Here is a 17353-nt window from a genome sequence, read left to right as displayed (position 1 = left end):
ATTAAAAAGGACATGGAGGTTGGAGATGGCAGTAGTAGAGTCAGGGAACAATGAAGCCAAAGATCCGGGGAGAATACAAAGTCTGGGGAGAACACATATAACACCTGGTTCCTGAGGTCTGCAGGTAGGGGAACACTGGGATCACAGAGTTAGAAGTTTAGAGGCAGGTGGGAGTATGATGGAAGCAAAAGCAGGTGTAAGAAGTAAAGTCAGCCCAGGGTTATTTTAAATTAATATATGCAGCTCCCTTTTATAGCAAATAGGTGGAGCATAAGTCAGACCTTCAGAAAGATCAAAGTGACCCAGAATAGAAATTCACTGGATACACCTTTCTCCTACAATGCTTGATGTTGTGTGACTTTAAGCTTTGAGGACTTACTAAAATTTCTGTGTCATCCTTTAAGATGCCTTTACATTAGTAACACTCAAAGGTCAGCCCTGAGCTCATAGCAAAATTAAAGGCCTTCTCAGGTATTTATTTGACAGCTTGACACATGCTCATCAAGGCCACTTAGCCTCTTGGCGATCTGTGACCTAGGTGAATTTACCTGCATGGCAGAAGTAAGATTCAAGTTTTAAGATTTGCAAAGACACACTCAAGAAAATTCTATAAAATGAAAAGTCATCAATTAAGACCCTGGCACATCTAGAGTTCTATAGATAAGATATTCAGTTTGACTTTCCATGAGGTACATTATCCACGTGAAGTATGAGCTGAATATAGTCAAGTAACAGTGACTTCACCTAAGAGTAGTATCATCAAAGTGATGTTTTCTTCTTTTACACAGTTTTGAGTCCAGGAAACCTGTGGTTGGTTTTTTTTGTTTTGTTTGTTTTTTATGCCCCAGAACTCCTAAACCTGTGGGAGCTGAAGGTAATGGAGTAGATACAAATGAAACATGTCCTTCATGACCATATTTTTCTTCCAAAAATCCGTAGAGATTTGAAACACAGTTTGAAAACCAGTGGACTAAGACAATGAATTAAAATATCTCCTCTTTTCTCTTGAGATGTAGGTTTAACTCCAGTGTAGGAATACAAAGGAGACAGTGCCAACTGGTCTTTAACTGCTTACTGCAAGTTTCCATTTTCCAAAGGCCAGATGAGTTTATTGAAAAGGCATGAAGTTATACTGTCTACAATCTGCAAAGTACTTACACTTCTGGACCTTCTTCTGATAAACTACATGCTATTGAAATAAAAGTACTACAAGAGCTGAAGCCACATAACATGCATGTACATATTTATCACAGGAATGACAAACTCTTACGTTTTCTGTCTTTTTAAAAAACCTAATCCTTATTCCATTCTTTAGATAGCGTTATCTCCCAATGCACCTTTGGGGATGCAGGTGGTATTCTGAGACATAGCAGAAATAATTCAAGTAGCACAGATAAATGTCTTATCTGGCATGAAGCTGGGCCTTGGATTCCAACAGTAATTCAGCAGTAAGAATCCAGTATAAGAGTTATTAAGTGGGCCACAAAAACCTCCTCTCAGTAATTGCTACCTCTTCTTCCTCTATGCCTTGAATAGAAGAGCATGAGAAAGTCCTATACTTTGTGATTTGAGGCAATTGATGTGCATATTACCTATTTAACTATGAATTTAAAACACTACTATACATTGTCTTTTTAAGGCTTTATATCCAGATATATTAGCACTTTTTAATTGATCTTTTGACACTCAACAAAAGCTATTACTCTTGTTTTTAAAAAAGAAAAGGGCAAAGAAAATCCTCTAGTGAACATGTAATAGTGAGTTCTAGAAAGCCAGATAATTTCTTTGCTTAATAATAGTTTTCTTTCCTCTTGGCTGCAGATTCTCATAACTAGCACCATGCCAAACATTCGAAGATTGGATTATGGCCTGTCGTACTTGATTATTTTTGTCAGCATGCTGACCCGGGGTGCCCTTTTCTTGTGTTGTTCCTTCTGTTTCCATTTTTCATGTCACCCAGCTTTTCATCTTGTCAATCAGCTTTTGACTTCCTGATTAAAGTGTCTGTCACAGGAGCAGCCTGGTCTCCAGTCAGTTGTTTAATTTGTTCCTCATGGCATCCAATTGAGTTATTCATCTGGCCCAGCTGTTCCCAAGTGCTTCCAGCATCACTTTTTCATGTGTTTGGGTTTAACCTCTATATCTATGTACAACAGTGTGAATTGTTCCATTCATACTGTTGACTGTGGGTTGCTTTGCCTTCCTAATGCCTTGACGCTACTAGGCTGGCTGCTATGCTGTGGCCAAACCAACAGAGAGAAGCAATATTTCAATCTGATGTTATGGTAACGACTATGACTACACAGACTGGTTTTCAAGAATTATAGCAGGTCCCCTTTTTAACAATTAGAACGATGTAATGGAAACTCTGGACTGTTCAGATTCAGATCCACCCAGAAATAATGTTGATGGTGCTTGGCAGAGGAAAGGAAACATGTGTCTGCCAACATTGTGGATATTGCCACAAAAGCTCCAGGACCTATTTGTTGCATTAGGTGACATGAGATACTCTCTTGGACTGAATTGGTGCAGATATCCAACTGGAAAAATGAAATTAAGTAAATCTGCTGAGTTTGCAAGCTCAAACTCGTCTTCCAGTTGTAAGATGATTTATATTATGCAACATTCAAGAAGCCACATAATGCAACAGGAAACTGAAGAAAAAGAAAACTAGGGTACATTTCCCCACTCTCTCTTTTAGCCATTCAAACCTAATCAATTCAAAATTTTGGTAGATTGTTTATGAGTGAGCCATTCCTTCCTGCTATTCCTATCATGTTTCTCCTGCAAATCCTACAAACTTGAAATGGTAATTCCATTACAGCAGTCATGAAAATAACTAAAGACCATGTGCCTAGGACTTAAAAGAATGTAGAATGAGTCTAATGAGAATCAGGCAGCAGGCTTAGCACAACTTCACAACCTACCTCCCATTTTGGTTTGATTTCATGAAATTATTTGCAAGGAATTCAGTTGCTCCTATAGGAATATGCATTTATTTCCTTATGTTAATAATATGGGACATAGTGAAATGATGTAGAAATCCTAAAAGAATAAAAAGAATAAAAAACCAGTAGCATTATATATATATAAATATATAATATATTATATATTATATAATATATATTATATATTATATAATATATTTATATATTATATATATAATATATATATATAATGCTAAATGCTATTGCTGCTGAATGCTATTGTCAATTAAACAGAGGAAATAAAATCATTCTTCTGACTACAGGTCTTACAAAATTTTTGTATTTTCTCTCTCAGGTATTATACATAGACTAACTCTTATTATGAACAATAATATTGCAACTTATTTACAGAGGCTTAGTGTATTTCATTTTCAATTAGAAAAACTATTCTTAAGTAAATTTGACTTCAACTGATAAAATAAAAGTTTTAGAGGTCATAAATCATGGAGAATAATTTAGTATGAAATGTGTATTTCTGGTTTTGTTCTGGGAAGATAAACCACACAGGTACCCCCACGGAAATTCTCTATGATATATTTCTTAGGAAAATAATTTTTTCAATCTCTTTTCCTGGGAGGTTTTCCTTGATGTCTTAAGTGGATTCCAATTTCTCCAATTTTTTTCCAATTTTTCCAAATCCAGATCTCTGAAGGAATATCCTCATGAATCTTTCCATTATTATTCCCAGAAAAGTGAATACAATGAATTGGTACTCAATATTTACTCCGTCCTTCTTATAGTGTATCTTTCTCTGCTGAAGAGGCCACAAAGTTAAAAAGCACATTTCCTAGACTCCCTTGCAGCTAGGATTCCAGATGGGCTTTAGGTCTGTCCTGTCAGATACACCTGTGAAAGATCTAGAACGTGTAAGTGAGGCAAAGGCCACTATTTTACCATTTCTATTGACTGTTGGCAAGCACAGCCCTGGAAGTACTGAGGTTTGCTATAGAAGTGTTAGCAGATGTCCATGTTTCAAGTGGCAAGGTGAAAGACACTAACTGCTTGTTGTGGAGAGATCTAATAGGCACAGCATGACTATGAAGCCAACAATTGTGGATGCAGGGCCCTAACCTGAATCACACCTAAAAAGTGTGCCCCAGGAGCTTTCAGTATAAGTGGTAGCTTTCTGGTTTTTCCTATCTTTCTAATTGTGCTTCTCCTACTGGGCTAGTTCTATGTTATTCCTCTGGGAGTTGCTCTTAGAGTTCTGATCCAGAACCTACTCTTCGAGTACTTCCTTATTTCCTATATCAAAACCCTTTCTGATTTAAAAAGAGTAATTTCTTAACTGCAAACTCAACCTGGTTGATAGTTTGTCTTTACAACTGTTTCAAAAATTTTTGGCTTTACAGTCAGCATCATAGTGCAAAGAACTATGAGTTTAGAGTCATACACATCATTATTGGTAATGTCACCTTGGATAAATGTATGAACTTGCCTAAGCCTCAGTTTCCTCATCTTACAAAATGAGCAATAATGCTTAAATGCATAGTTGAGATAAGGATAAAATGAGATAATAAAAGTTAGCCTGGAACACTGATGTAAGCACTCAACAAAAGCCAGTATTCCTCTTTGGTGTTTAAATTTGAACACTCAGTTTCTGACATAGTATTTCCTACTAGCCTAATCAACATCACATTTCATGAGGAAAACAAATGACTCTGGGACAATATTGTATGTATCTTTAAAAGCACATATCTCTGTCAATCTGGATCCAATAAACCAGCTACTTGTAGATACCACTACCAAGTTTTGTACAAGGAACCATACCCTCTGAGATTTCTAAGTGGCTATACTCAGCTTTTTGGAAAATCCAATCAAATAAATGTTATATATATGTATTTCTGGGGAGTAAAGAGTACCATGTGCTACATATGTACATATTTGCTTAACATCATGAAAAAATAAAGAGACAGACTCAATCCAAGAAAATTAGGTTAAAGATAATAGTAAAATTTTTACCTTACCTAAGCCTTGGGACATTTTTTAATTAGTAACACAATAAAACAGCACTCCCATTCTTTCAGACAAAATACTTTGGATTGTCAGCTGCCATTTCCTTTCAAAAGGAGCCCATCCTAGCTGCATTATGCACTAAATTATTTCAGAGTATTTATTTTTCTTTTTTTTTAGAGAAGGAGAGAGAGAGAGAGGGGAAGAGGGAAGGGCAGAGGGAGAGGGAGAGAGAATCTTAAGTAGGCTCCACGCTCAGCATGGAGCCCAATGCAGGGCTCAATCTTAAGACCCTGAGATCATAACCTGAGCTGAAATCAAGAATCAGATGCTTAACTGACTGAGCCACCCAGGTGCCCCCAGAGTATTTATTAATCTTCCTACAAGATTTGGTAACTTTACTATGTCCCATATGAGTGACCTAAGAAAATAAATGAATATTCTTACAGGAATAATGGAAGAAAATAGAGAGATGTATTCACAATAAAGTAAGAGAAATACCCAGATGCTGAGGTAAAAATGGACCTGGAATCCAGCAGCCACATGTGTTAGAAGATACTGTAGTGATCTGGAAACAGGCTCTAATAGCTAGTAGCTTGCATTTAAAATATGATAAATAGCACACAAAAAATAAAGCTTTGAGCCTATTTGAGTAGGAAGGTAGAAATGAGACCCCAATAAACTAGAGCCATAAATGGCTTCTACCTCAGTGAAAAGAGATACTAGAAACACACACACACACACACACACACACACACACACACACACACACACACATTGGGCCAGGAAAATGACAGGAAACCTTGCCTCTGCCTGAAGATCTGGGTCAAGAATGAAAAAAAAAAAAATCACATTGTGGTACCTGGGTGGCTCAGCGGGTTAAGCGCCAGACTCGATTTCGGCTCAGGTCATGATCTCAGGGTCATGAGATCGAGCCCCACATTTGGCTCCATGCTGAGCATGGAGCCTGCTTAAGATTCTCTCTCCCTCTGCCCTTTCCCTTTGCTCTCTTTCTCTATCTATATATATTTAAAAAAAATAACCATGGAAAATTTATACCATGAGCCATGAGCAAATGGGGCTCGACTTGCACATTTTGGCAAGGGATGCAAGAATTATCAAACCAAGAAATATGCAGAAAAAAACTGATGCTAGACACCTTGTACAAGCAAATGCAAATTCAAAACTCTTTTGAGGAAATACTTCCACAACTAAAGCTCATTTAGCGTGCTCTCTCTCTCTTTCTCTTTCTCTCTCACACACACACATGCACAATGCTTGATGCTGATGATTTTACAATAAATTTTTTTAAAAACACAAGAAAACAATCCCTCATTAGTAAGATTAAATACACATGATCTCCAAGTTTGAGATTATTTTAAAAATCTGAAAAAAAGTATAAAAATAAATATGCTTAAAATGGTATCAAAAAGAATAGAAACCATAAAGCAAGAATGACACTATCAAAAATTGAAAAAGAAACACTAACATCAAGAAATAATATGTATAGTTATTGAAATTAAAAACTCAATGGACACGTTAGAAAGCAGATTAGGTACATCAAATAATTAGTAAAATAAAAAATAAATCTGATGATCTTATGCAAAATATGCAGATATATAAAAAGGTAGAAATTGCAAAATATTAAGAGATATGGAGAATAAGTTAAGGTAAAATATAAGGTACCTAATAGAAATACTGGGATAGATTAGAGAAAATGGTAACAAGACACTTTTCACAAAGAAAAAAAAATAATTGAGACCCTTCCCAAATGGCATATATCTTCAGATTCAACAATCATGATGACTAAAGAGAAGAAATACAACAACCATTCCCTTCTGGACAAGACCCCGTCAATGCTCTGTCCATACTCCCTGGCCCTTCCTTCTCTCTTCTTTCCAATATTGGCTCCAGGTGTGTCTTCACTTCCAACTCTAACGTCTGCATTTTTTTGGCAAAAGTGCCTTTACTACACATCCTAACATATTTTTTATCTCTTGTTTTTTTCATAATAACCATTCTAACAGATGTGAGGTGATACCTCATTAGAGTGTTGATTTACATTTCTCTGATGTTTAGTGATGTTGAGCATCTTTTCATGTACCTATTGGTCACTTGTATGTCCTTTTTGAGAAAAATGTCTATTCAGGTTATTTGCCCATTTTTAAGTGATTTTTTTTTGCTATTGAGTCACATGAGTACCTTATATATTTTAGATATTAACCTTTATCATATAGAGGGTTTACAAATATTTTCTCCATTCCATAGGTTGCCTTTTCTTTTGTTGATTGTTTCTCTTGCTGTTCAGAAGCTCTTCAGTTTGATGTAGTCCTATTTATTTATTTTTACTTTTGTTGCTTTTGCTTTTAGTGTCATATGAAATAATCATTGCCAAGACCAATGCAAGGAGCTATTTCCTTATGTTTTCTTCTAGGGATTTTATTGTTTCAGGTCTTATGTTTAAGTTACTAATCCACTTCAAGTTAATTTTTGTAAATGATACAAGAGAGAGGTCCAGTTTCATTCTTCTGCATGTGATTATTCAGTTTTCCCAGCACCATTTATTAAAGAGACTGTTCTTTCCCCATTGAGTATTTTTGCATCCCTCTACAAATATTAGTTGACTCTATATGCAAGGGTTCATTTCTGGGCTCTGTATCTTGTTCCATTGGTCTATGTGTCTATTTTTATGCAAGTAGCATCTGTTTGGATTATTACAGCTTTATAATGTAGCTTAAAATCAGTAAGTATATTGCCTCCAGCTTTGTTGTTCTTTCTCAGGACTAGTTTAGCTAATTGGAGTCTGTGGTTTTAAATGAATTTTAATATTTTTTTTCTATTTCTGTGAAAAATGCCATTAGGATTTTTATAAAGATTGCATTGGATCTATAGATGGCTTTGGGTAGTATGGATAATTTAATAATATTAATACTTCTGATCCAGAAACATGGGAAATCTTTCCATTTACTTGTGTCATCTTCAGTTGCATTAATCAAAGTCATAGTTCTCAGTGTTCAGATCTTTCACTAGCTTGGTTAAATCTATTCCAAGTTACTTTCTTATGTTATTGTGAATGGAAATGTTTTATTTTTCACATATTTTGTTGTTAATGTATAGAAACACAACTGATTTCTGCATTTTGGTTTTGTACCCTGCAATTTTACAAATTTGATGATTAGTTCTAACAGTTTTTTAATGGAATCTTTAGGATTTTCCATACATAAGATCATATAATCTGCAAACAGAGATAATTTTACTTCTTCCTTTCCAATTTGGATAATAATAATAATAGTAAAATCTCCCTTGTAGATGCTCTGAATGGAAAGCAAGGAGGTGTCAAATGTTCCTTTGTTAAGTCCAAGAAATGGACTGTCCCTACATCTCTCTTTTTTTTATTTAATTTAATTTTATTATGTTATGTTAGTCACCATACAGTACATCATTAGTTTTTGATGTAGTGTTCCATGATCCCTATATCTCTATACCACTTACTGCTGGGGAAAAGGGGCATCACAAGAAATCTAGGCATAGGCAAAATTTTCCCTTTCAAAGAGAAGATGATAGCTAATGCCATTCCTGATCTAAAAGCCTCAATCAAGGGGTGCCTGGGTGGCTAAGTTAGTTAAGTTTCTGCCTTTGGTTCAGGTCATGATCTTGGGGTCCTGGGATCGGGCCAACGTCAGGCTCCCTGTTCAGTGAGGTGTCTGCTTCTCCTTCTCCCTCTCCCTCTGCCCCTCCCCACCCACTCATGCTCTCTCTCTCTCTCTCAAATAGATAAATAAAATCTTTTTTTAAAAAAAAGCTTCGATCAAGAAAGGAGAAGATACTATAAAGAACATAAAATGGAAAGTAGTTGACAAACAATCCATTTCCTTAACTTATTATGTTATTGTAAAGCTATTTCACATACCTTTGTATTTTAATTTGAACTGGTGGTGATTACTGTATTAACGTTATTATCCCTTCCAAATCACAGGTCAGTCTATTTGTGCACCAATGAAAGCAGTTTTTGATTTTCTTTCTTTCTTTCTTTCTTTCTTTCTTTCTTTCTTTCTTTCTTTCTTTCTTTCTTTCTTTCTTTCTTTCTTTATCTCCCTTATGAATGCAATGAACTGAAAGGAAGGTTGCTTTCCTCTTACCTTCTCTGATGCATACAAACTCATATTTTTGTTGTTGTTCTAGTGGTGTGCTAGAACTTCTCTGCTGTACTACTGGACTTCCACAAACACTCTCTCATCCATGGGTGACTGTCTAAGACAGTGTTCTCCAGGGACTCCTAGACCACAACCAAAAGGGGCTGAAGCCAGTCCATGGGCACTGCAGGGTCCACATCTGGGACTGAAATCTGTATGCCTATTACCTGATGAATGGGTGGGCAAGTCTTCTCCCAGGTCCCTTGGCATATGGTGCTGGATCCCACACTGCACACAAAGACACTGTTGTCTATGGTGGACACCAAATTGTTGTTGAGGGGGAGACATGAGTGAGGGACAGCTTATTCGACTATCTTGTTGATGTCACTCAGAGCTAAATTTCTGGTGAAGAATATAGTCTAAGATGCCAAAAATGGGGTTAAGGTGGGTATTACTTGTGATGGTTGTGATGGAGTTAAAGCATTCTGAGATTCTTGTATTGATTGGGAAGAGGATAAAACTACTGATTAACCTTAGACTTTCTGGAGCAAGTGTATAAATCAAAATTCAGAAACTGCTGTGAGAATGGAAAGAGAATAGATATTTAACATATACACCTATAGAAAAGAAAAGGGAATAAAATAAAACTTGATCAATCAATGAAAATCAAGAAGAGAGTTTAATAAAGAAGCAAAGAAAACAATAGAAAATAGGAAAACTGAATAAGATTGTAAAAATGTATTTAGATGTATCAGAAATCATAATAAATGCAATTATTAATACATTAATTTTGCCAAGTAAAAAGAAGGTGTTTCCCAGAAAAGTTGTGTTTTAAAATTCTAATTGTATTCTTTTTACTGAGAGTCACATATAAATAATAATACAGCTAGGCTGAAAGAAAAGAAGTATGAATACTCCCAGACAAATGATATCCAAAAAGCTTAAGATAGTCACATCAATAGAAACAACACATATTTTGAGAAAAAAATAGTAGTGACAAAAAGGAAACTTATAATTATCACAGGGAAATTGTCTAGGACTATGTAATCCTGAACCTATATACTCTTTACAAAGGAAGTCAAAATATATAATTTCAAAAATCATAAGGAAATTAACATGTTATATGCTTATATTATGCTTATTTTAACATATCTTTATCATTAACAAACCAATAAAACAAAAAAGTTAATAAGAATACTAAATATACAGACAACTTAATTAACAATTTTGGTCTAAAAGATATATAGAGAATCCTATCCACAAAGAGAATATAACTTAAAATATTATTAATATTTTCAAAATACACAGAGCTCTATGAAAATTGAACACAAAGGTACAAAAAATAAATATTTCATGAAGTAAAAAATCACTATAATATAGATCTTATTCTTTTAGTGAAATTAAAATAAGTGAGCATGTATTATAAATAATAAATTTGAGGGTACATTACTACCAATCTTTCACCAACAACAAGAACAACAACAAAAATTAACTCAACACCAGCCAACTTGACTAGTGAATTCTATCTAAATTTTAAAGAAGAATTAACACTGATACTTCCAAAAACTCTTCCAAAAGATGAAAGAAGAGGGACCACTTTACAAATTATTCTATGAGTCAAGAATTAAACTGATACCAAAACTAGATAAAAACAATGCAAGAAAAGAAAAATACAAATAAATATCCCTTATGAATATAGAAGAAAAAATCCTAAACAAAATACTAGCAAACTGAACCCAGCAACGTATAAAAATAATTATACCATGACCAGATGGGATTTATCCCAGAAATGCAAGGTTGGTTCAACATACAAAAATCAATCTATATAGGGATGCCTGGGTGGCTCAGTCAGTCAAGCATCTGCCTTCGACTCAGGTCATGAGCCCAGGGTCCTGGGATCAAATCCTGCATCAGGTTCCTTGCTCAGTGGGGATCCTGCTTCTCCCTCTGCCTGCTGCTTCCCCTGTTTGTGCTCTCTCTCTGACAAATAAAAAATACTTTATAAAAATCAATCTATATAATACGCCTCAATAAGAGAATAAAGGACCAAAAACAAAAAAAAATCCCGCTTATTATCTCAATAGATTCAGAAAAAGCATTTGACAAAATCCAACACCCTATCATGATAAAAACACTAAAAACTAGGAGCAGGATGAGAACTTTTAAATATGATAAAGAGAATTTATGAAAAATCTAAAATTTACCATAATTAATGGTGAAAGAATTATAACTTTACCCCTAAAATCAGGAACAAGATAAAGATATCCATACTAACCACTTGTATTTAATATTATGTTTAAGGATCAAGCCAGTGCAATTGGGCAAAGAAAAAAAATAAATATAAGGTGTCTTGATTGGAAAGGAAGAAGTAAAACTTCCTCTATTTGCAGATAACATGATCTTGTATATAGAAAATATATAATATTAAGGAATATGAAGATTCCAATAAAAATATTAAAAGCAATAAGCAAGTTTAGCAAGGTTGCAAGGTAGAAGAGCAATACACACAATCAATTTTATTTCTATATATTGGCAATGAGCAAACCAAAAATAAAACTTTAAAAATTTTTATTACATTAACATCAAAAAGAATAAAATACTGAGGAATAAATTTAGCAAAAGAAGTACAAATCTTGTACAATGAAAACTTTAAAAACATTGAAAGAAATGAAAGAAGACATAAGTAAATGGAAAAACATTTCATTTTAATAACTTAAAGACTTAATATTGTTAAATGGCAATACTCTGGTTCAAGTTTCCTTACTAGAATCTCAGCTGCCTTTTTTTTTTTTTTTTTGCAGAATTTGACAAGATGATCCTAAAATTCATATGAACATAGAAGGAAGCCAACATAACCAAAATAATCTTAAGGAAGAACAAAGTTAGAGAACTCACATATTCTGATTTCAAAACTTACTAAATGGTTACAAAAATCAAGACAGTATGATACTAGTATTAGGATAAATATATAGACCAATGGAAAAGAATTAAGAGTTTAGAGATAAATCCTTAAACTTATGATCAACTAATTTTGATAAGGGTGCCTAGACTATTCAATGGGGAGAGGGTAGTCTTCAAATAAATGGTGCTAGGAAAATATCCATATGCAAAAGAATGAAAGTGAACTCCTGACTTACCTCATACAAAAATTAATTCAAAATGAATCAAATACTTCAGTGTAAGGGCTCAAACTATAAAAACTCTTAGAATAAAACACAGTTGTAAATTTTCTTGACCTTAGGTTAGGCAACAGTTTGGTTAGGCAACAGTTTCTTAGATATGACACCTGAAGCACAAGTACCACAAGACAAAAACAAACAAACACAGAGATGAATTGGATTTCATCAAAAGTAAACTTTGTGTTTCAAAGGATACTATCAACAAAATAAGAGACAAGTATGGAATGGAAAAAAGTATTTACAAACCATAATGTGATAAGAGATTTATATCTAGGTTATACAAAGGACTCTTACAACTCAACAACAAAAACAACAACAAAAGCTGAATTAAAAACTAGGCAAAAGATATGAATAAATATTTCTCAAAAAAAGATATACAAATGGCCAGTAACTATATGAAAAGGTATTCAACATCATTAGATAACACTTCACACCCACTAGGATAGCTATAATAAATTTTGAGAGAAGACAATAGCAAGTGTTGAAAACCATGTGGAAAATCAAAAACCTCATACATTGCTGGTGGAATGTATAATGGTAAAGCCATTTTGGACAACAGTTTGGTAGTTCCTCAAAAAGGGAAATACGAATTACCATATGACAACAATGCCACTCTTACATACACAAGAGATTGAAAACATATATTCACACAGAAATGTGTGCATAAATATATAGGAGCATTATATATAATAGCCAGAAAGTGAAAACAACATGATGTCCATCAACTGATGAATAGATAAATAAATGCTGTATATTCATATAATGTAATATCATTCCACCACAAAAGGCTGGGTGATGGACATTGGGGAGGGTATGTGCTATGGTGAGTGCTGTGAATTGTGTAAGACTGATGAATCACAGACCTGTACCTCTGAAACAAATAATACATTATATGTTAAAAAAAGAGGGAGAGAGAGAGAGAGAAGATAGTAGGAAGGGAAATATGAAGGGGGGGAAATCGGAGGGGGAGACGAACCATGAGAGACTATAGACTCAGAAACAAACTGAGGGTTCTAGAGGGGAGGGGGGCAGGGGGATGGGTAAGCCTGATGATGGGTATTAAAGAAGGCATGTATTGAATGGAGCACTGGGTGTTATATGTGAACAATGAATCATGGAACACTACATCAAAAACTAATGATGTAATGCATGGTGATTAACATAACATAATAAAATAAAATTTAAAAAAAGGAATGAACTACTGATATATGGTACAATATGGATAAATCTTGAAAACATTATGCAAACTAAAAGAAGCTAGGTACCAAAAGGTCACATAGTATATGATCCCATTTATATGATATATCCAGAACAAGCAAATCCATGGAGACAGAAAGTAGATTAGTGGTAACCTGAGCCTAGAAGGAGGGGAGAATGGGGAGTAAACACTAAATGGGTACAGGGCTTATTTTGGGGGTGATGAAAATGTTCTGATATTAAATATTGGTGAGTTGCATAGCCTTGTGAATTTACTAAAAATCACTAAATTGAATATTTTAAAAGAGTGAATTATATGGTATATACATCACACCGTAATTTAAAAATCAGAAAGCTTAGGGGCAACTGGGTGGCTCAGTCGGTTAAGCATCTGACTCTTGATTTAGACTAAGGTCTTAATTTCAGGGTCATGGGACTGAGTCTCACCTTGTGCTCCACGCTGGGCATGGAGCCGGCTTAAGATTCTCTCTCTGCCTCTCCTCCCACCCCCAATGCCCCCATGTTCTCTCTGTCAAAAAAAAAAAAAATCAGAAAAGGAAATGAAGAAACTATATAAATTAGAAATTTAAGACACATTTAAAAATATTTTATGGATGATAGGGGTGCCTGGGTGGCTCAGTCGTTAAGCATCTGCCTTCAACTCGGGTCATGATCCCAGGGTCCTGGGATCAAGCCCCGCATCGGGCTCCCTGTTCTCCCTCTCCCTCTCCCACTCCCCCTACTTGTGTTCCTGCTCTCGCTATCTCTCTCTCTCTGTCAAATAAATAAATAAAATCTTTAAAAAATAAAATAAATAAAATAAAATATTTTAGGATGATAGTAAGATAATCATGGAAATTAGAATATACTTAGAACTAAGAGACCATGTTTTCACCTGAGGAATACAGTGAATTTATAAGAAATTTATAAGAAAGTGTATAGCCTTCAATATTTTGAAAGGTGAAGATTAATGAGTTAAATATTTCAATAAAGAAATTAATAAATCAATAACATTTCAAACACAAAGACAGTAAAAGAAATCATGAAACAGAAGTGAAAAATAAATAGAAAACCAAAAAAAGTAAAATAAATAACAGAAATTTACAACAAAATATAAAGTCTAAAAGCTGCTTTTGGGGAAAATTTAATAAAGAGAACCTTCTTTCAAGATTGATGCAGAAAAAGGAAGTTACAAATATGAATCCTAAGAAATGGGAGATATTTTTAAAAGATCTAAAATTTTAATACATTTTTAAAGTACTATAAATATGCTATGAATATTTTGTGGAATAAATATTAAAACTAAAGAAATTGATAATTTCATAGAGATTATAATTTATAATCATTGAACTCAACAATGAATAAAAAACTGATAATCCTATAACTAGGGAAAATATGGATCACTATTTTTTTAATCTATTTACAGAAACAGACAAAATGAGAGTTTATCTTATGGCAATAGTGGAGTACCTTCTATCAGACTTGTCCACCTGGCTAAGAAAATAATTTCTTGCTTATATTAGGCAACGGGCAGTGTAGGATTATGATCCATGAGAGAAAAGAAACAAGATTAGCCCAACTTTCTTGCTAGAGTTAATCTCTGCACCGTAATGCATGGAGGAGAAACTTGAGCAGAGCCTGGTAGTCATGCTGAGTTGGGCAGATAGCAAATGAAGATCAAGGAGGTTGAGCTGGCCAGAGTTTTTAACAAAAAAATAAAATTAAAATTAAAAAATTTTTAAAAAAATTCTGAAGCCTACATAGGATTGACCTTGAAACTTTGCTGAATACTAAGCCATAAGTGTATATATGAAGTCCACAAAGTCAAATAAATTATAACTACTTGAAAGTGAACAAAAAATCCTAGAGTTCACACAAAACTGGACATATTTAAGATTTTTTTTTTTTTATTTGTTAGTTGTTTATTTATCAAGACAAACTATTCCATAACCCAATATTCGTGTTTCATAGTTCAGGAACACAGGTCAGTGACAGACTTCAATGGAACAAAACCCAAAGAAATTCTTTACATTCCAAAATCACTTTGCACTCTGAAAGATACCAGTCTTCTTCATCTCCTCAAAATCTTTCATGGAATCATAATTTCTGTAGAAATCTGCATATGCCTTCTTTCTTGGTTCAGCCACAGCAAACTTATAGAAAGCTGCAACCCCCAGGGATACAGCGAACGCTCCAACAATATGAAATCGCAGACGCTTGGCCAGAAGGCCTCGCATCTGAGGTTTCGCCAAAGCACTGGAAGTCATGGTAGTTATTCTCCTCAACACCAACCTCAAACCTAACGACCTCCTAACCGATACAGAAAATCCATATTTAAGATTTAACTAGCCAGGGCTGCCTGGGTGGCTCAGTCGTTAAGCATCTGCCTTTGGCTCAGGTCATGATCCCACGGTCCTGGGATGGAGCACCCTGTAGGGCTCCTTGCTCAGTGGGAAGCCCGCTTCGCCCTCTCCACTCTGCTTGTGCTCTCTCTCGCTATCTCTGTCTCTTTCTCTCTCAAATAAATAAATAAAATATTTTTAAAAATTAATCTAGCCAAAGAGATTTATTAAACACTCGGGATATTCAGTAGAGATCACAGAAAAGCCATGCCTTAACAGTAGGACTAAAGTAGTCCTGAAGTAAAGGATAGTGTACACCCATCTTAACAAAGCTTTACGAAACAGACTTTAAAAGAATAAAGCTAATCTGTAAGAAAATTAATTGCCTGAGCCTTCCAAAAAAAATAAATACAGGGGCACCTGGATGGCTCAGTTAGTTGAACATCCCACTCTTGATTTTGGCTTTGGTCATGATCTCAGGGTCATGAAATCAAGCCCAGCATTTGTGTCATGTTCCATGCTCAGCAGGGAGTCTGCTTGGGATTCTGTCTCTTCTCTCCTTCTGCCCATCCCCCCACTCACTCATGGCTTGCTCTCTCTCTCTCTCTCTCCCTCTCGCTCTCTCAAATAAATAAATAAATAAAATCTTAAATAAATAAATACATAAAATTACACACTTTAAGAAAAACAATAAAATCCAAACATTCACCAATACAATAATCACCAAAATAACAATTTCCATCATCCTTAAATAAACACCACAATGTATCAGAAGGAAAAAATGTGACTTATAACCAGGTAAAAATTAGGTGAATAGAAAGCAACCCAGAAAAGACAGAGATAATGGAATTGGCAGACAAAGACTTTAAAATAACTCTCATAAATATATTCAAGGATTTTAAGGAAAATATGAACATGATAAAGTTAGAAATGAAAATAAAAAACAAAACATCTCATTTAGGACTGAAAAATAAAATATCCAAGATAAAAGAGCAGGTTATATACTGTAGAAGAAAAGATCAATGAACTTGAAGACATAACAAAAGAAACTACAAGAATAAAGCCTGAGGGTGGATGGCTAGGAAGGATGAAGGAAAAAAATGAACTGAATCTCAGAGACCTTTGAGACAATATTATGTGATTTAGCATTTGTGCCATTAGAGTTGAGAAAAGGGGCAGAGGCATATTTGAAGAAATAATGCTGAAAGAATGACCTTAAATTTTCCAATTTGATAAAAACTATAATCTACATATCTAAGAAGCTCAGAAAACATCAAGCAGGTTAAAATTCCCCTGCAAAACCACCCCAAGGTACAACTTAAAAGAAAATCTTAAAAGCAGTCACAGAAAAAAATAAATATTAAATTCAGGATATCAAATATAAGAAACACCAGTGACTTCTTGTCAGAAACAATGCAAGCCAGGAGATAATCAAATGATGCCTTTAAACAGGTTAAAGGAAGTAAAAATCTTTCAAATCAGAACTCTATCTCCAGCAAACTATCTTCATTAAAATGAAGGTAAATCACTTTTTTTTAGACAAACAAAAGCTGATAGAATTC

General features: G+C 34.5%; 1 long non-coding RNA gene across 1 annotated transcript in view; it reads right to left on the bottom strand.

Annotated features, from left to right (window-relative positions):
- LOC144382122 (uncharacterized) overlaps positions 1-17353 on the bottom strand; it is a 277759-nt gene that overhangs the window by 138602 nt on the left and 121804 nt on the right. The window lies entirely within an intron of this gene.

This window comes from Halichoerus grypus, chromosome 6 (assembly GCF_964656455.1).
Source record: "Halichoerus grypus chromosome 6, mHalGry1.hap1.1, whole genome shotgun sequence".
Taxonomy (NCBI): domain Eukaryota; kingdom Metazoa; phylum Chordata; class Mammalia; order Carnivora; family Phocidae; genus Halichoerus; species Halichoerus grypus.
Note: the sequence above shows the minus strand (reverse complement) of the source record. Positions and strands in the feature narration are given on the sequence as shown.